This window comes from Trachypithecus francoisi, unplaced genomic scaffold (genome assembly GCF_009764315.1).
Source record: "Trachypithecus francoisi isolate TF-2019V2 unplaced genomic scaffold, Tfra_2.0 Lachesis_group2, whole genome shotgun sequence".
NCBI lineage: Eukaryota > Metazoa > Chordata > Mammalia > Primates > Cercopithecidae > Trachypithecus > Trachypithecus francoisi.
In genome coordinates, this window is record NW_022681465.1 from 125,522,925 (window position 1) to 125,544,659 (window position 21,735).

General features: G+C 37.9%; 1 long non-coding RNA gene and 1 pseudogene across 1 annotated transcript; one reads left to right on the forward strand and one right to left on the reverse strand.

Annotated features, from left to right (window-relative positions):
- The first annotated feature begins 263 nt into the window (after positions 1-263).
- On the forward strand, positions 264-1,129 carry LOC117064548 (annotated as a pseudogene).
- On the reverse strand, positions 356-18,597 carry LOC117064549. The gene is made up of 4 exons (XR_004429524.1): positions 18,587-18,597; positions 13,952-13,954; positions 5,660-5,665; positions 356-427 (listed from the first exon to the last, which is right to left on the reverse strand). It is a non-coding gene; the product is annotated as an uncharacterized LOC117064549 (long non-coding RNA).
- Positions 18,598-21,735: the final 3,138 nt, after the last annotated feature.

Genomic DNA, 21,735 nt, shown 5'->3' on the forward strand with positions numbered 1-21,735 from the left:
GATGCAAATGAGTTGTGTTGCAGGTAAGGCAATTTCTTCCATAGAGTTGACAAGTAATAAATATCTGTGGAGTGAACACATAATCTCTATGATCCATTGCACATTGATTTTGAGATAAAATGAAGGGTTAATTATGAGTCCTAGCTAAATGAAGAGAAACTGACTTTGGCAAGGCAAGAATGCATTGTTCTGAGGGAAAAAGGAATTTGCCTAATTCGATGGCATTCGAAAGAACAGTGCATGCCTCTTTTTCAGCCGGAACCATGGAGGTTATAGAAGAGAAGAAGAAGGTTCCTGCTGTGCCAGAAACCCTTAAGAAAAAGCGAAGGAATTTTGCAGAGCTGAAGATCAAGCACCTGAGAAAGAAGTTTGCCCAAAAGATGCTTAGAAAGGCAAGGAGGAAGCTTATCTAGGAAAAAGTGAAGCACTATCACAAGGAATATAGGCAGATGTACAGAACTGAAATTCAAATGGTGAGGATGGCAAGAAAATCTGGCAACTTCTATGTACCTGCAGAACCCAAATTGACGTTTATCATCAGGATCAGAGGTATCAATGTTATCAGGCATGTTTTATTCAAATCTTTGATTGCAATTGAACATTCTTATTGCATCTTGTGTTACTCTGAATTCAGATATACAAAAAACATGCCATGTAGCACTAGAAACAAGAATATCACATCCTTCCTATTAGGTCTGAAAGGTGTTGCAGCTTCTTCACCTTCATCAAATCTTCAAGGGAACCTTTGTGAGGCTCAACAAGGCTTCAGTTAGCATGCTGAGGATTGTAGAGCCATACATTGCATGGGGGTACCCAAATCTGAAGTCAGTAAATGAACTAATCTACAAGCATGGTTATGGGAAAATCACTCAGAAGTGAATTGCTTTGACAGATAACGCTTAGGATCGCTCGATCTCTTGGTAAATATGGTATGATCTGCATGGAGGATCTGATTCATGAGATCTATACTGTTAGAAAACACTTCAAAGAAGCAAATAACTTTCTGTGGCCCTTCGAATGATGTTTTCCACCAGGCAGAGTGAAGAAAACGGCCACTCATTTTGTACAAGGTAGAGATGCTGGTAACAGATCAGATCAGATCAACAGGCTTATTAGAAGAATGAACTAAGGTATCTACCATGATTACTTTTCTAAACTAATTGGTTAATAAACAGTGCCTGCTCTCAAATTGAAATTAAAAAAAAATAAAAGAACAGTGCATGATAGTCATAAACTTTCTTTTTTTAAAGACAGCATTAAGATGTATTTTCATAAAATAATCAAAAACTTTCTACAAATAAATTGTCAGCTTGGGAAATGCAAACAAAATATTTGAGAATTATGGGAGGTTCTTCCTTATACATGCAAAACTCCTGTTAATATGATAGGATTCTGGGCCTAGAAAGGACTATGCTTATACACATGCATAATTTATTGGTGAAAATTGGCATTATTACTGGTGTGAAACTTGGAAGGTCACTGTTGAATAAAATGGCTTCAAAAGTTTACTTTTTCTCATTGTTTTGTGTAAAAGTAAAGGCATACATAGTCACACAAACACACAGATAAACAAAATCTATAAAAGAAAAGTGAAATGCTTATTTTATTTTCTCCCACTCACATTTCTACTCCCCAGAGATAACTAGTGTTAACTAGTATAACGTTTCAAATACATTGATGAATCCATGCAAACAGACAGCAACATAGACATGCATGTAAAAGTGTGGGGTTGTGAGAGACATGTTTTTCTGCAATCTGCTTTTTATAGTGACCAGTAACATATAATGGATTTTCATTACTGTCAGTGCATATAAAGCTACTTCACTTCTTAGATGGATTTGTTGTTATTCCAAAGACTGGGTGAAACAATTTATTTAATGCTTTGTGTAGTGATGGACATTTATGTGATGTCAAATGGTGTGAATATTTCTGTGGCAAGATAATAACAATAATAATATTTATCATTGCAATAGCTGACATTGTCACATACTATGCACTAAGCACTATGCTAAATGCTTTATGTGTTTAGTCTTCTTAGCAACATTTTGAGGCAAGCATTATTAATTGTTCTTTTTAGATGGAGATTTGGAGGCTGGGGAATGGTGACACATTGTCCATGTGACACATTTAGTCCTCAGCAGAACCACGATTTGAACCCAGGTTTGTCTGTGCCTAGATTTTCAACCGCCACACAAAACTGTCCTAAAAAAAAAAACTTCAGTAGAATTACTGAGTAAAAGGACATATCCATTTAAACTTCTGCAGCATACTATTCCATTTTAGCCTACTCAAATATTTAGTGTATTAATTTAAGTACATTCATGTAATTAAAAGATCATATACTCATTTAGAAATAATGATGTATCTACTCTAGCATTTCATGAAACAGTTTTGAGAGAGCTCATTTCATGTGTCACTGTCATTAGTGCATTCATAATCACCAGAGTTACTTTTGAGTCTTCCTGCCTAGCTTTTCAGCACACATCATTTTCACTTTCATTTAAGTCGAGGGGGACATAAGACTTTTTGAAACTAGTGTGAATCTGTCCATGGCAATTTTATCCTTAGGTCTAAGTAGCCACTCACATTATATTAGAGCATTTTTTTTTCTATTTTTTATTCTTCCTATAAGTGCTATATCTGCTTTCCAAAATATAACCAGTTACTGAATTGTCCTTAAAAATTGATATAAAATCCTTAATAAATACACAAACATATAGACTAGAAGAATGAAACCTGTGTTCATTAAGTGCCTTTATTTTTATTTTGCTCAGGAAAATGTAGGGAGGTTCCTGGATCCAGCAACAAACTTACTAGATCCAGAGAAGAGTCAAATGAGTATATATGGAGACACACACACACACATACACAGAGACAGAAAGAGACAGACAGAGAGAGAGAGAACTAAATCAAATCACAACAAAACAGAAACCAAAGCCGGGCAATTTTTTCATATCCAAATTTAATAGAAAAGGAAAAGGAAGGAGCCAAGTCATATACAATAGTTAGTTCACCAGATTAAGAACTGTTGGTTTAAGCCAGGAGCGGTGGTTCATGCCTGTAATCCTAGCACTCTGGGAGGCCGGGCGGGGGGGGTGGGCAGATCACAAGGTCAGGAGTTTAACACCAGCCTGACCAACATGGTAAAACCCTGTCTCTAGTAAATATACAAAAATTAGCTGGGTGTGGTGGCACACACCTGTAATACCAGCTACTCAGGAGGCTGAGGCAGGAGAATTGCTTGAACCCGGGAGGTGGAGGTTGCAGTGAGCCATTACCATGCCACTGCACTCCAGCCTGGGTAACAGAGCAAGACTCTGTCTAAAAAAAAAAACAACAAAAAAACAAAAAAAAACTGTTTGCTTAAACTGATTAAAGCATCATCAGTGTATCAAATATTCAGAGATTTGGATTATAAGCAACAGAGACCAACTCTGATAATTTGAGCAGAAAAGTAGTTTATTTACAAGACAGCAAGTAACTCACATAATCTCTAGGAGGGCTGAAGATCCAGGCTTGTAGATTACATTGCTAGGAAATTAAAGTAAAATCCACGACTCACACCGTAGACCTGGTCCTATGATAACTCCATTGTCACTACCAAAGAGCATAGACCACACACTTCTTTCCAGCTGTGTTTGTTCCTAGATCTATGGCTAAAAATACTGCCACTGCTGCATCTGAAAACTGGATGAGGCCACCAAAGATATATTTGCAAGACTGGGTTTCTATGTAGTATCTTTTTTTTTTTTTTTTAATGACATTGGCTTTTTGTTCAAAATCCAGGCACCTGGTCTGATTGGCAGTCTATATCATCTGTCAATGCTGCTGTTAGGGAGGCTGAGAAGTCCATTATCTGCCATTCTCTTGGCTTTTTGACTCACAAGTTCATGTATGGAAAGGTGGTTCAGTTGCTGGGGCTAGTGAAATAATACAACATACTCTGCCATCACTGAGCAGAAGGATCTTTTTACATCATTATTCTCTCTATGCTATAATTTTATCATTTGGAAATAATGACTCTTATTTGTTGACCAAAAAAAAAAAAAAAAATGAGTTTTTCTGATTAAAGATATTTGCATTCCTTACAATTCTAAAAATAAGTAATTATAGACCATATTGCATGTAATTTCTGAGATGGTTACAGTAGAGAAGAGGTTGACTTTAAGCTTCTTGAAGGATAAGTTGTATAAACATTGGCTCATCAGTCTCATAAAGGAATTCTATTTCCCGCACTAGAACTGGCAACAATTTCATGAGAGCGAAGTGTTCCTATACATACTGTATCAAGCTCTTTCATAATCATAATATTTGGAACGTCTGTGGCGCTCTCCCCTTTCAAAGTACTTTAACAAACATTAGCTATAATTGTAAAGAGCTTTAGGATCCTTAGGGATGAAAAGTATTGTATAAATGTGCCATGTAACCATGCCTATTATTTCTGTACATTGCTGCATAAATTATCAGAAAATGAGTAAATGGATTTCAGTCTCGTGTGCTTGAATGTTAATTGGGAAGAAAAATCTTCTTTCACCAGTTTGGAGATGACAATTATATCACAGTCTATTTGCTTTTGTAGGTATTCACTCTTTGTTAATCTTGACAGATTATAACCTCAGGTGCACTCTGTGTCTGGAAGTCTTTGTGTGTATCTTGACACAAGGTTTAGTGTCAATTCTGATGTTCAGTCTGCTGTGAAGACATTCTACAGTATCTGCGGCCTTGCTATATATCACTCTTGTACATGCATCTAGATTCTGCTGAAGCAGAGAATCTAATCCAAGCAGTTATTACTTCACTGAGCAACCATAATGCTTCTGCGAGTTTTGTTATTGTTTGGTGACGGATTTCAATAAAGAAATTTAAAAGGCCGGGCGCGGTGGCTCAAGCCTGTAATCCCAGCACTTTGGGAGGCCGAGACGGGTGGATCACGAGGTCAGGAGATTGAGACCATCCTGGCTAACACGGTGAAACCCCGTCTCTACTAAAAAAAATACAAAAAATTAGCCGGGCGATGTGGCGGGCGCCTGTAGTCCCAGCTACTCGGGAGGCTGAGGCGAGAGAATGGCGTAAACCCGGGAGGTGGAGCTTGCAGTGAACTGAGATCCGGCCACTGCACTCCAGCCTGGGCGACAGAGCGAGACTCCGTTTCAAAAAAAAAAAAAAAAAAACAAATTTAAAATACTATGTTAACAATTTTAAAAAATATCAAATTCTACACTTATTGAGAGACAAGTTTATTAATGGTTCTTTCCTGATAGCATGCCAAGTACAGGTTGTTGATTCCTGAAGTTTAGTTCTCATTCCACAAAGTTTAATTTTTAAACAATGGCTCTCTGTGTTTTAGCTTCTCTTAGGCTCGCCAGGCATGAGAAAAAAATCAAACCAGCATAAAGCTTGGCTATTTTAAAGGGATTTTTCAGATTTTCTGAAATACTACTAATTTTCTTGCCCTTTAATTCTAATATCCAAACTACCACCATAATTAATCCTTTTTAACATCTCTCCATGTCATACTTTATTTTCATATTGAACAAGGCTAGTCTTGATATCTCATGGACCTTCTAAACTATACTCCCACTATGGGTTAAGAAATTCAGGTCTATATTATTTAAATAGGGTAAGAACCCTCTCACTATTAAGGGCTCATGTGTGAAACATTTCTCTTGAGCCAAAATAGGCTGTTGCAACCTGACCTACTTTAGGTTCAGCCTGGCTTTTGGTCCTTTCCCGTGAATGAGTGAAGCATGCCTGACATAACACAACAGGCATCAGCAGAAATTTCAGGTATATGGAGATCATGGCAGCTAAGGAAGATTATTAGCATATGTGAACGTGCATTTTGAGCTGCTACAGCTTCTAATTTGAAAGGGAGTCCAAATATGCAGAATTTTCAAATAGCGACAGTATAGTCAGAAAACAATAGCGCAGCACAAATGTTTCTGGGGACAACATTTTGTCTGGACATGGAAAACTTTACAACCATAGCTTTCCTTCTTTCCTTGACTTCTAGTTTGACTTCTAGAACCCTCATCTCTGCTACAGCTTCGATACTCTCCTTTTTCTTTGACAGTTTTCTTTCTTTTTTTTAAATTGTACTTTAAGTTCTGGAATACAAGGGCAGAACATGCAGATTTGTTGCATAGGTATGTGTGTGCAACAATGGTTTGCTCCATCTATTAACCCATCCTCTAAGGTCGCTCCCCTCTCTCCCTGCCCCTCAACAAGCCCTGGTGTATGTTACTCCTCTCCCTGTGTGCTTGACAGTTTTCTTCTGACTTCCCTGGCTGACTCTGCCTGAGCTCACAGATTCCCAACCTTGGCAGTTCTCCTAGGCTGCACTCCTGCAGGTGCACCCCAACTTCGCGATGGGGTCTCCCAGAGCCACCACTTAACTTTAGGCAAGTGGCACTTTGTGCTTGAGCTATCGTGACAGTCCTCAAGCCATTCGCTTTGTCTCCAGTTTCTCTCTACTTTAATATAAACTTCCCACAAGTGACAGATTAATCTTCCCCATAGTGGCTTTCATTGCATCACTATCTTGCTCAAAATCCTTTAATTGCTTCGCATTTCATAGAGGAAGAGATTTAAAATCTCACATTAATAAATTGTAGTCCATCATAAGGGCTTACCATGGCCCCATCGCTGCACTAAGTGCTTTACATGCATTATCTCATTTAATTATCGCATTGAGGTAGATATTATTATCCTTATTCTATGGATGCAGAAACTGAGGCTAATCTTCCATTGACCTCATTTTATATAATAAAAATATATATAATCCTACAATGGCCTGGAATCATATATTTAAAAATGAAAAAAAATCTCAATTTCTCTCCCAGCTCTACAAATTACCAGCTGGGCATCTTTTTCAGAGAGTCACGAAAACTCTCTAAGCCTCATCTTCATCATCTAGAGAATAAGAAAAACAATGCCTATCCTTCAAGGTTATTTGGGATAAATAAAAATGACTTAAAATAGTACTCCAATGATATAGGTTGATATTATTAGTGTAAAGCAAAAGATGAGATTGCATATCTTACTAAAGTAAATGTCTAGGAAGAATACACAACGAAATACATGTTGATGGAACTGCATATTGCCTACATAATGTGATTTCACGGCTGCTCACATGACTACTCTAGCTGCTCCTCTTCCTACTGACTCCACACACACATTTATTGAGTGCACTTTATATGCTAGATATCGCATATACGGGAAAGGCAGACATTCAGGATAGCTTCTAGTTTTCTGTGATGAGAATTAGAGGAGGAAGAGTGTGTTTATGAGGGAGTTTATGAGCTCAGTTTTGAACATGTTAGTATCTGTAATTTTTGAGTGGACATATTAGAAGAGTATCCAAGAGGACAAGCAAAGTTCCATGGATCAGAAAGCAAAGCAGGGCTGGAGATGAAAATATGAGAATTTTACACACATGCATTTTTATTTAGTGTCATAGGACAGAATAAGAACACCTGGAGAGAGAATCGGAAAAATATGAAGCCCAGAATCCTGAGTACAACATTTAAAGGTCAGATAAGGAGGAGGAGCCAGGAACAGTGACAAGAAAAAGGAGGCCAAAGGTGGTGCCACAGAGGAGGCTGTTTTCAACTATACTGCAAGATTCAGAAGGATTTCTTACGATCTTAGAAAAACAGGTATTAATGAAATGGGGAGCAGAACCCAGAAACGATGATTCAACTCTCTTCTTAGGATATGCGAAACTCCTATTCCCAATGCTATACCCTTTTAAACTGCTGTTACACACTTGTGGTTGGTTTTAGGGGGAAAGTAATGAAAATATTGATCATCTGAAGGGCCATGAAAGCATTAGGGACTGTGAAGTATGTGTTTTTGAATATTTGGCTACAGGCTCGGGGAGTGAGGTCTAATAAGATGGGTGGGACTAACTAAAAAGTCTTGCTGTATTTTTGCCAAGAGACTGACCTGGTTTCAGTTTTCTGGAGTTTTCATAACTGCTAAAATATGCCTCATTTCATGCTAGTGTTGAAATGGCCTTTATCTTAGAAATCAAACAAGGAGACAAAGCTCCCTTAAAAGTTTGATTTCTCAGGGAAAATGGCTAATCAGCAAAATAGCATTTTCTTTTCTCCTGAGTGCATAGTATGCTGATTTGATTTCTAAATGCTATGGGTACCATCAAAATGCTGATGAAATCAACTCTGTACACCCTGCCTTAGGGGCAGTGCTTGTACCCAAAAGTAAGAAGCAGTGAAAAACAGGCTTGTCCACACATCTGTCCTACCGTTTTCTCCCTTTCTGAAAACATTGCACTGTTATTGTTGTTGCTCTCCATTTATTTTTTAAGAGCATCTGTTAGCACCATGCACTGTTCAAGTCCTAGAGACATATCAGTAAACCAGAGACAAAAATATCCTGCTTTCATGTTGTTTATAGTCTAGTGGGAAGAAGGTTAAAAGATTATTTCTAGAAAAGAAAATGATCACATCCCCAAATGTGTTACTCTGTGAGTGTACTTCCCAATTATAATTCATTAATATTTATTAACTTATTGGTACTAATTTGTTGTTAGATTATCTAGCTGAAACATCAGAGAGCAGGAGTTGATGAAAACGGAAATAGGGAAAAGTAAATTTTGAAAGCAGGGGTAGACAAAATTTTGAAAAGATTAGAAAAATGGCAGAAGAACAACAACATCTGTGTTCTTGATATAGAAAAATATGAGAGTTGGGAAAAAAAAGGAGAACAGGGGATCAGATAATTTTCTACTATTCATGTCAGTTAAAAGCACTGAGGATTTGGTATTGCTAGTTTAAGCCGGTAGAAATTTGAGGCAAATCCAACCCCACTAACATCACAATTTTGCTAAAAGTTTATGAAGCTGGAATACATTCAAAACACCACACCCTTTTCTCTTCACACAAATAAAGACTCAGTCTATATAAGACTTAGTGGATTGGAGGGACAAATAGGAAATAGCATCTAAACAATCTGTACTAGTAATGAAAATAAGGTGTCAATAACTCCAAATATTCCACATTGAACTGATCAGATATTTCTGAAATCAGTGGAGACTGTCCAACAAAATTCTGTCTCTGAATATTACTAAGCTCTTAGCATACCTTCAAATTCTCATTCCTTTCAGATTTGCATGTTGAGAAAATGATTTATGAAATGACTTATGTTATAAAGACTTTAACCCAGTCTGGCAAACAAGAAAGCTAATTAGTGGCAATGATTTACTTCTGATTGGAAATTCATAATTTGCTGGGTCATGACCCGTAATTAATATATTTTCTGCATTTCTTTCTTTAAGATAATTGATGGTGCATATTGAGTGTTGCTTTAGGAAAACTTGTGTCTTAAATGCAATTAAAATTAAACTATAATCTTGTGTAGGTAAATTATGTTAGATAATTCAAATCACTTCTTTGTTTTCTGAACTGGCATTAAAATATATAGTCATAACAACCATTGCTAGACAGAAAATATTCTCCTAAGTTATCAATTAGTAGAGTACAATGTGTAAACCAAAAATCAAATTGGAAGGCCTCTCCCAACCATCCGAATGGCCTTTCCTCCTCAGCCAGGGCTCTTTTAACATTTAACCTGAGAGACTGTTTCAGGCCATACCAGGAAATGGAGTCAGACATGTCTCATTACATCTCTGTGGCATTAACATCAACACGGACTTCAGGTCTGATCAGAAACATTTTACAACCTATTCTCTCTAAAGTCTAGTACCTAAAAGCTTCCTCTGCAAATAATAACTTGGGTCTCCACAATTATCTTAACCCAGGCATTCCTTTCTATTAACCCCAGGTCTTCAGATAAACCCAACCAATTGTCAACCTGAAAAATTTAAAATTTACCTATGAGCTGGAAGCCCCACTTCAAGTTGTCCCACCTTTCTGGACCAAACCAGTGTATTTCTTAAATGTGTTTGATTAAAGACTCATGTCTCCCTAAAATGTATAAAACCAAGCTGCACCTGAACACCTTGGGTACATGTTCTTAGGAAGTCCTGAGGGCTGTGTCACAGGCTGTGGTTACACGTATTTGGCCCAGAATAAATCTCTTCAAATATTTTACAGTTTGACTCTTTTCATCGACAACTGAAACTAGTAAGAATATTTATTGAGTTTTTTTTGTATTGAGAAAATTTTACAACTAATAAGGGGTAGAAAAAATAATGTAATAAAAATACTTGTACTTAACCAGAATTATTACTAACATTTTTTGTATTTTCTTCATCTTTGTTTTTAATAAAGTATTATTGAGACAAAGTCACATGTGTCCTCCTCACAGAGGCAACCATCATAAATTATGCTGAATCCATTTTTATAACCTACCTTTTTATACATAATTAATATATTTTATGAGGATATTCTCTAAAATTTTACATGAATAGCATTCTAGTGTATACATTATTCAATAGTTTGCTTTATAACTCAATATCATGGTTTTTAAATCTATCAACGTTTATGTTTTTTCTTGTATATTCTGTTTCTATTAACTGCCATATGTTCCCATTTACATACACAGGAACATACATTTTTAGCTTGTCCATTAGGTAAATGATAGACATTGAGTTTTCTTTTTTTGTTCTTTCAAACCGTGTTGCCATAAATATTCCTGTACATCTTTCCCTCGTGAGCTTGTATAAATGTTACTTTACAGTATAAACATAAAGGTGGAATTGCTGGTTATGTACATTTTCAATTTTACTGATAATGCAAAATTCCTCTACAAAATTGTTACTTCAATTCACCTTCCCACAAGCAGAATTGGAGAGTAAGAAGTCATTGCCAATCCTTAATATTGTTAGACTTTAAAATGTCTGCCTATCTGATTTTATTTTACCTCTTATTTATTTTATTCATTTTGTGGATGTTTTGCATGTCCCTGATTATTAGTAAAGCTCAGAATTGCTTCCTAAATTAATATGCTGTTTGTCTTTCTCCTTTGTGGATTGTCTGGTCATAATCCTTTTTTCATGTTTCTTTTTTTAAATTGCACTCTATAGAATTATTTGGCTTCCTAAGATATCTTAAAAGGAAAAACACCCTTGTAAAATTAAAATCGGTATGAAGTATAGGAAGTATAGGAAGGTATAGCCTTTCCCTTAACCTCATTTGCCTCCCATTCTGCCCAGATCCTATTTTAAAATTGCCTGGGAATTATAAAAGTTTTATAAAAACAGGGCTTCATGCTGCAAGTAGTCTGGTATTTGCTAAAGTCTACAAAATAATTTAATTTAGAACCTAGAGGCTTTGCGCAGGGATTGTCCTGTCACTTACAAATATGCCCATACCAGCACTGACACTGCTTCTAGCAGTCTTTTTAGGAGGCTGCAACCAAGTGAAATCTGGCATATGTCAAAGTGATGGGTATGAAGAGATTCAGTGCTCTTAAATAACATCATTGTTTTGTAAGGACTGAACCTTATACAAGAGTTTCCTGCAATCTGATTCTTACCAATAAATCGCTCAAAAATCTCCACAGGTTCTTCTCACGACGGTTGCAGAGATGCAATTAAAAGGGAAGTCAGAAAGCATGCTAGGGTAATTTCCAGAGGATACTGGATGAGAGAAAGAACTTGAAATTGTGAAATCATATATATATAAAACAGTAAAATGCAGCAGATGAGAAGTAAAACAAATAAGCGGATGGTGAAACATTCTAAACATGCATGCATGTATATATACATACCTATGCATGTATATGTAGACATGCACATTTGTATGGTTCTGAAATGAATATGTGTGAAATGTGTTTTTTAATCAAAATCATGGTTTTGAAATCTATCAATATATATGTTCCATATATAGCGTATTCCTGTCAACAGGCATATATTTTCATTCACATGTGTGCTCAGGCACACACATGTGGATGGGTATATATATTCTACACACACACACATACATGATTCTGAGGACTCAGCAGAACATGAATATCTAGCAAACAGTTCGACGAGTCTGTAATATTTACATCCAAATTTATTTCATTTGCCCAAATGAATCACTCTTTACATAACCTATCTGGAAAGGATTCTTTCAGGTAAGAATTGTCAATATGATTAGAATTTAATATTTATATAACCCCAACAATGCACCAGGCACTGCAAAAGTGATGAAATTGGAGCAAAGTTGTAACGTTCACATTTATCCACCTAACGATAATATTTTTCAACCTCTGGCGACTGTATTTTCAGGCTCTGAGAAAACTCTTTATTGAGGCTGCTTTCTAAACATGTAAAGATTGAGTTTGCTCACTTATATTTAGACAGTAACTACATAGGTTGTAAACTTGAAGAATAATAAAAATGAGGTGAGAGGAAAACCGGATGTGGAGGTAGTAACAATGCCTTACATTTTTGGGAGAGAATAGAAAATATAAAATCAGATCCAGCACTGGAGAATTAAAACAGAGTTTTCAGTAAGTTGCTGTCATAAAAATCAATTCAGCAAATATTCATTAAATAGGTGCTTTATGTATTCTAAGGTCACCCCTAATTAATGGTTTAATAAAGCAATTGCTTTAACAAAATAATAGTAAAATATATATAATAATAATCATATAATTATAAATCTATGGGGCAATTTGATCATGTGTTTTATAATTCAAGCAAAATTAGCTGAACTGTGAGTTACTAAGTAGGAGGGGATTGAAGTAAATGAGCATTATGAAAAGGCAACATGGCATTTGAAGACATTTGTGGATTATACCATTGTTATTTCTTGGACCAAAAATATCTGGGGATTTATAGTCCAAGTTGTTTTGTTTTGTTTTGTTTTGTTTTTTGAGATGGAGTCTCTCCCTGTCACCCAGGCTGTAGTGTAGCAGCGCGTTCTTAGCTCACTGCAACCTCCGCCTCCCGGGTTCAAATGATTCTGCTGCCTCAGCCACCCGAACAGCTGGGATTACAGACCCCTGCCACCATGCCCAGCTAATTTTTGTATTTTTAGTAGAGTCGGGGTCTCACCATGCTGGCCAGGGTGGTCTCAAAATCCTGACCTCATGATCTGCCCACCTCTGCCTCTCAAAGTGTTAGGATTACAGGTGCGAGCCACTGGGCCAGGCGCTATAGCCCAAGTTCTTTAGGCTATGTCTTCTCTCTGCTAGAAGCAAATTTTTAAAGTTTCAATAAGCAATTGTGCATCAGTTTCCTCATCTGCAAAACTACTACTCATTCTCAGTGTCATGAAAATCAAATACACTGCCTATGCCAAAGTATATTAAAGTTATTAGTAAACTCACATGCAAACATTACCTGTTGTAATACCAAAACTTACATTCATCAGGAAATGCAACTCAGCCTTTCCTATTAAAATCTTTACCAAGTGGCTAGAAAGTTGTCTCCTGTAACCTGGGATCAGAATATCAAAATCTGATGTCAAAGGCTGCATGATGTCCTTCCTTTTGAAAGAAATCTTTCAGTCTGTCAGCCGGTCATTTAGGAGTAGGTAATTTTATTGAGTGCTCTCTCTGCCAGGATATTGAATTCCTTCACCCATCTCAAAAGCTTTGTGTTATCTTTGAGTCCTAGCTCTCCTTTGTGTTCTATGCCTATCTGTTATAAAACAGCATGAGCAGTCTCCATTGCACCTGACTTTGCTGTTCTGGACCCACGAGCTCTGCTGTATTTCATTTCCTGTTGATGATGTCCACGAGATTGCTAATTCTATCATTATATATATATATATATATAAAGCATTGCTTCAACCAGTTTCAAGGTGTTTCTGATCCTTATAACCAAAATAGCCATAACTAGAATACTTTCTGACTTCACACCTTCACATATGATCTATCTTACATGGAAACTGCATTATTTGCTTTGACCCCCAAAAAGTTTATGTCTTTGCTTGTGTATTAACATTTTTATTCTTACCTGTTGAAATTTCAGTTCTTCCTAAAAAGTCCAGCCTAAATGCTACTGCTTTAAAAAATCTTGTTTCATTCTAGTCACCAGCTGTGAAATTTTACATTACCCTCTTTTGTTTAACATCTCTTATAATAATTTCTTTCCTGTATGCTATTACATTTACTTTGCTATATGCTACATTTTATCCTTTGCTATATGTTACTGTACTTTGGTCATTCTTTACTCATTTTCTATTCCACAACCTCAGGCACCAGATACATATTTCTTACTCATTTCTAAGATCTACACATGCAGGATGGTGTCTTAGTCGTGATAAGAATAGATGTTTGTAAAAGAAAGAAATGGATAAACAAATTAAAGAATGAGAACTACACATTATTACAGGACCCCTTCTAGGAAAAACTTAGAATGCTGAAAATGTATTACCACGAAAACCTTAGAAGGAAATAAAATAATGAACATGTGTTGTTTCTTCTGGAAGTCCTGCTTTTGGAAAATATTTTAATGTCTTTTTTTTGTGCTGTTCTTTTTAGTGTTCTGGTGGGCAAGGGGCCATCTGGGAAGCACTCGGGGTCATCAGCAGATGGAAGGACCGTAACTATGGACTCAACACTAACTGAATTTTAAAAATACATTAGTACGATTGACATTCTGTTTTCCGGCAACATTTCGATAGGGAGGCTTAAAAACCTCCAGCAATCCACTGATGAGACAAATGTCAATGAAAAATTGATAAGTAGCTGCGATATAGCTAGTTGGAGTAACAATACGTAGAAAGCAATTTAAAAGGAACTGAATAGGGGGATGTGGATCATATATTGACCATTAAAATAGCCAATATTATCATCATTCATCCTTTTCAGTTGAGTTTTTTCAGTAGGTGATACCGTTCAGTTGAAGAAACCAATTTATCTATTCATTTCAACTCAATTATTCATGAATTTTGTCTCACTAAGGAGACATGAGGGCCAATGAATGATGAAACCTAAAAGTTGAGATCTTACTCAATCTTGTCCTGCTGAGTTGGAAGAGACCTTAGAAAGCCTTTTTTTCTTTTTCTGTTTTTCTCAGTTTGCTTCCCACAGAAAGTCTCTTCTGCAAAATCCTTGGCAGGTCATTGCTAACCTCTAAACAGTCAAATGAATGGTTCCTTTTGTCATCCAGATTTCTTCTCACACATCACCTAAGGACTTCTCTGATCAGGCCATCTAAATCACAACTATTCTTGAATCATTTAATATAATATTGTTCTCTTTTATTTTCTTCAAGCATTTGTTACTTTTTTTTTTTTTTTTTTTTTTTGAGATGGAGCCTCGCTCTGTCACCCAGGCTGGAGTGCAGTGGTGCGATCTTGGCTTACTGCAACCTCCACCTCCCAGATTCTCGCCATTCTCCTGCCTCAGCCTCCCGAGTAGCTGGGACTACAGGCAGCCACCACTACGTCCTGCTAATTTTTTTTTTTATTATTATTTTTAGTAGAGACTGGGTTTCACTGTATTAGCCAGGATGGTCTCGATCTCCTGACCTCGTCGTGATCCGCCTGCCTCGGCCTCCCAAAGTGCTGGCATTACAGGCGTGAGTCACTGCGCCCAGCTTTTTTTTTTTTTTTTTGAGACACAGTCTCGCTCTATCGCCCAGGCTGGAGTGCAGGCTCCACCTCCCGGGTTCAAGCAATTCTCCTGCCTCAGCCTCCCGAATAACGGAGACTACAAGTGCGTGCCCCACCACACCTGACTAATTTTTGTATTTTTAGTAGAGATGGGGTTTCACTGTGTTGGCCAGGTTGGTCTTGAACTTCTGACCTCAGGTGACTGGCCCACCTTGGCCTCCCAAAGTTCTGGGATTACAGGCATGAGCCACCATGCCCAGCCTCAATGGCTTATTACTGTACAATGTAGTTAGATTTATTAATTAGTTTTTTGGTTTATTATTGAGCTTGGTCCAACAGAATGTAAGGTCTACATGAGCAAGGACCTTGTTTAGATTCCTCAGCAAATGTCCGAAGTATAAAGCACACTTCCAGGCACATGGCAAAAATCCAATTAATATATGCTGCATGTTGTTGAATCAAATTAAGATATATTTGAAACCCACTGTCGTTATCTTGTGAGGCAGCCTGAAGCCTTTATTCCTACAGGTCTTCTAGTTTTGGAGCTGGAATCTGTCATGCTATAACTTGTCTAGTTAGGTCCAGTTCAGGCTTCTATCATAAAGATGCTCTATCTTAAACTTCATTCATCTAATATGTTAAACTTGATTCATCTAATAGCTGAAGACTCAGTCTCGAGTCAATAAACAAGTTACTGAGTTTTAATCCTTTGCCACTCCCTCTGCTAGGCACTAAGATTACAAAGATGAACAAGATTCAGACCCTCTCCTCAAGGAGCCCCGTCTCTATAGATGGGTAATGGTTTTCCCCATGTCTTCTTTTGGTTTCACAATGAGTTATGTTGTCTATATGGCAATTTAGCATTTAAATAGGGAACACCTTTCTCAATGAAGCGAAAATGATACCTTTTATCTTAAATTGTACAACTTTCAAATGTGAATTATCAATGACAAATCAAATTCCCCTGGCTTACACCTCTAAATAACCTTGCAAAATTTCTTTTTCACAATTACGAAATATAATTCTGCTAACCATTGTTAGGACTATTTTTATTCACACAAGTTTAATACAGTGATATGAATTATATCAGAATTACATTTATGTCCTCTCTATGCTCTGCTCTTCTGAATTGTCTTCTTTTAATAAACTCCGCTGCAAGAAGATGAATTTGTTTTTGGTTTACAGTGTTTCCAAAGGCATGATATGGAGAACTCGATAGCTTACGAAGTGATAACATTTTCTATAGGCAACACACATAAATAAAATGATTTGTTTTAACTTGTAGTCATTACAGGCACTGCCAGTTGTATTTCTCTCCATAGCAGAATTAAATAGATGTTTTTATTCTGGCAGAAATCTCACTCCCCCACTTTTGCTTTTGTCTTTCTCCTGAGAGGTATGAGACCTCCTCTGTCAACTCAGACGCTCTTACTGTCACTAGGCAGAAAGAAAGCACCTCTCCATGTATGAGGACTATCGTCTGCCAATAGATTTGGCTGTCAACCACCCAAAAGCACTGTCACTCAGTGTCAAAGCACTAACAACAAAGCAATTATCCACACAAAAAAGAAAGAGAATCAGAAGACCCAAGTTATGCAGATAAAACAGAACCAGTGAAAAATGTAACCAGTGCCTCTAAAAACTAAAGTGTTTTTCTCCTGCTTTTCTTCCCCTCCCCAAATTCTGCCACATCAGCCTCAAGGCAGCCTTCACAATTTTTTAATTTGAAGTTTTATATGCATTTCTGATTATTTTTGGAAATAGCAATAAAGTAAATAGTTTTCCATAGAACATACATTCTTTTCTATTAATAGTTCTACCTTACTTCTAGGACAATAATATATTCAGGAGCAATTAAAATTCAGACAAATTTGACTCAGTTTATGACAGCCAAGCAGGAGCAGCCTCACAAAAAAAGGCTGTCAGAAAGGGGATATATTTTTTCAAATATATTATTTTAATATTTCAGGGATTGGTTTTACAGGGCCATTAAAGCTAACATATTCTCATTGTTTAGGTGATCTTTAAATTCCTTTAAAAAATTACAATAATACACGGAATTATCCCAATGTTGTTAGATGAAAATATATGTGAATAGAAAGCAAAAGACAGAAAATATATATGTGAGCATGTTAATTAAAATAATTGTCACATGTTGGGGTTATGAGTGTACTTTTCCTTTTTAAAAAATTTTTGCTGAGCAAGATGGCCGAATAGGAACAGCTCCAGTCTCCAACTCCTAGCGTGAGCGACACAGAAGACTGGTGATTTCTGCATTTTCAACTGAGGTACTGGGGTCATCTCGCTAGGGAGTGCCAGACAATCGGTGCTGGTCAGCTGCTGCAGCCTGACCAGCGAGCGCTGAAGCAGGGCGAGGCATCGCCTCACCTGGGAAGCGCAAGGGGGAAGGGAATCCCTTTTCCTAGCCAGGGGAACTGAGACACACAACACCTGAAAAATCGGGAAACTCCCACCCCAATATTGTGCTTTAAGCAAACGGGCACACCAGGAGAATATATCCCACACCTGGCCGGGAGGGTCACACACCCACGGAGCCTCCCTCATTGCTAACACAGCAGTCTGCGATTTAACCGCAAGGCAGCAGCCAGGCTGGGGGAGGGATGCCCGCCATTGCTGAGGCTTAAATAGGTAAACAAAGCCCCTGGGAAGCTCGAAATGGGTGGAGCTCACAGCAGCTCAAGGAAACCTGCCTGTCTCTGTAGACGCCACCTCTGGGGACAGGGCACAGTTAACAACAACAACAACAAAAGCAGCAGGAACCTCTGCAGACGCAAATGACTCTGTCTGACAGCTTTGAAGAGAGCAGTGGATCTCCCAACACGGAGGTTGAGATCGGAGAAGGGACAGACTGCCTGCTCAAGTGGGTCCCTGACCCCTGAGTAGCCTAACTGGGAGACATCCCCCACTAGGGGCAGTCTGACACCCCACACCTCACAGGGTGGAGTACACCCCTGAGAGGAAGCTTCCAAAGTAAGAATCAGACAGGTACACTCGCTGTTCAGCAATATTCTATCTTCTGCAACCTCTGCTGCTGATACCCAGGCAAACAGGGTCTGGAGTGGACCTCAAGCAATCTCCAACAGACCTACAGCTGAGGGTCCTGACTGTTAGAAGGAAAACTATCAAACAGGAAGGACACCTATACCAAAACCCCATCGGTACGTCACCATCATCAAAGACCAGAGGCAGATAAAACCACAAAGATGGGGAAAAAGCAGGCCAGAAAAGCTGGAAATTCAAAAAATAAGAGTGCATCTCCCCCTGCAAAGGAGCGCAGCCCATCGCCAGCAACGGATCAAAGCTGGTCAGAGAATGACTTTGACGAGATGAGAGAAGAAGGCTTCAGTCCATCAAACTTCTCAGAGCTAAAGGAGGAATTACGTACCCAGCGCAAAGAAACTAAAAATCTTGAAAAAAGAGTGGAAGAATTGACAGTTAAAGTAATTAATAAAGAGAAGGTCATAAATGAAATGACAGAGATGAAAACCATGACACGAGAAATACGTGACAAATGCACAAGCTTCAGTAACCGACTCGATCAACTGGAAGAAAGAGTATCAGCGATTGAGGATCAAATGAATGAAATGAAGCGAGAAGAGAAACCAAAAGAAAAAAGAAGAAAAAGAAATGAACAAAGCCTGCAAGAAGTATGGGATTATGTAAAAAGATCAAATCTACATCTGATTGAGGTGCCTGAAAGTGAGGGGGAAATGGAACCAAGTTGGAAAACACTCTTCAGGATATCATCCAGGAGAACTTCCCCAACCTAGTAGGGCAGGCCAACATTCAAATTCAGGAAATACAGAGAACGCCACAAAGATACTCCTCCAGAAGAGCAACTCCAAGACACATAATTGCCAGATTCACCAAATGGAAATGAAGGAAAGAATCTTAAGGGCAGCCAGAGAGAAAGGTTGGGTTACCCACAAAGGGAAGCCCATCAGACTAACAGCAGATCTCTCAGCAGAAACTCTACAAGCCAGAAGAGAGTGGGGGCCAATATTCAACATTCTTAAAGAAAAGAATTTTCAACCCAGAATTTCATATCCAGCCAAACTAAGTTTCATCAGTGAAGGTGAAATAAAATCCTTTACAGATAAGCAAATGCTTAGAGATTTTGTCACCACCAGGCCTGCCTTACAAGAGACCCTGAAGGAAGCCCTAAACATGGAAACGAACACCGGTACCAGCCATTGCAAAAACATGCCAAAATGTAAAGACCATCGAGGCTAGGAAGAAACTGCATCAACTAACGAGCAAAATAACCAGTTAATATCATAATGGCAGGATCAAGTTCACACATAACAATATAAACCTTAAATGTTAATGGACTAAATGCTCCAATTAAAAGACACAGACTGGCAAACTGGATAAAGAGTCAAGACCCATCAGTCTGCTGTATTCAGGAGACCCATCTCACATGCAGAGACATACATAGGCTCAAAATAAAGGGATGGAGGAAGATCTACCAAGCAAATGGAGAACAAAAAAAAGCAGGGGTTGCAATCCTAGTCTCTGATAAAACAGACTTTAAACCATCAAAGATCAAAAGAGACAAAGAAGGACATTACATAATGGTAAAGGGATCAATTCAACAGGAAGAGCTAACTCTCCTAAATATATATGCACCCAATACAGGAGCACCCAGATTCATAAAGCAAATCCTTAGAGACCTACAAAGAGACTTAGACTCCCATACAATAATAATGGGAGACTTCAACACTCCACTGTCAACATTAGACAGATCAACGAGACAGAAAGTTAACAAGGATATCCAGGAATTGAACTCATCTCTGCACCAAGCGGACCTAATAGACATCTATAGAGCTCTCCACCCCAAATCAACAGAATATACATTCTTCTCAGCACCACATCGCACTTATTCCAAAACTGACCACATAATTGGAAGTAAAGCACTCCTCAGCAAATGTCAAAGAACAGAAATTATAACAAACTGTCTCTCAGACCACAGTGGAATCAAACTAGAATTCAGGACTAAGAAACTCAATCAAAACCGCTCAACTACATGGAAACTGAACACCTGCTCCTGAATGACTACTGGGTACATAACGAAATGAAGGCAGAAATAAAGATGTTCTTTGAAACCAATGAGAACAAAGATACAACATACCAGAATCTCTGGGACACATTTAAAGCAGTGTGTAGAGGAAAATTTATAGCACTAAATGTCCACAAGAGAAAGCAGGAAAGATCTAAAATTGACACTCTAACATCACAATTAAAAGAACTAGAGAGGCAAGAGCAAACACATTCACAAGCTAGCAGAAGGCAAGAAATAACTAAGATCAGAGCAGAACTGAAGGAGATAGAGACACAAAAAACCCTCCAAAAAATCAATGAATCCAGGAGTTGGTTTTTTGAAAAGATCAACAAAATTGACAGACCGCTAGCAAGACTAATAAAGAAGAAAGGAGAGAGGAATCAAATAGACGCAATAAAAAATGATAAAGGGGATATCACCACCGACCCCATAGAAATACAAACTACCATCAGAGAATACTAAAAACACCTCTACACAAATCAACTAGAAAATCTAAAAGAAATGGATAATTTCCTGCACACTTACACTCTTCCAAGACTAAACCAGGAAGAAGTTGAATCCCTGAATACACCAATAGCAGGCTCTGAAATTGAGGCAATAATTAATAGCCTACCAACCGAAAAAAGTCCAGGACCAGATGGATTCACAGCTGAATTCTACCAGAGGTACAAGGAGGAGCTGGTACCATTCCTTCTGAAACTATTCCAATCAATAGAAAAAGAGGGAATCCTCCCTAACTCATTTTATGAGGCCAACATCATCCTGATACCAAAGTTGGCAGAGACAGAACAAAAAAAGAGAATTTTAGACCAATATCCCTGATGAACATCGATGCAAAAATCCTCAATAAAATACTGGCAAACCGGATTCAGCAGCACATCAAAAAGCTTATCTACCATGATGAAGTGGGCTTCATCCCTGGGATGCAAGGCTGGTTCAACATTCGCAAATCAATAAACGTAATCCAGCATAGAAACAGAACCAAAGACAAGAACCACATGATTATCTCAATAGATGCAGAAAAGGCTTTTGACAAAATTCAACAGCCCTTCATGCTAAAAACACTCAATAAATTCGGTATTGATGGAACGTACCTCAAAATAATAAGAGCTATTTATGACAAACCCACAGCCAATATCATACTGAATGGGCAAAAACTGGAAAAATTCCCTTTGA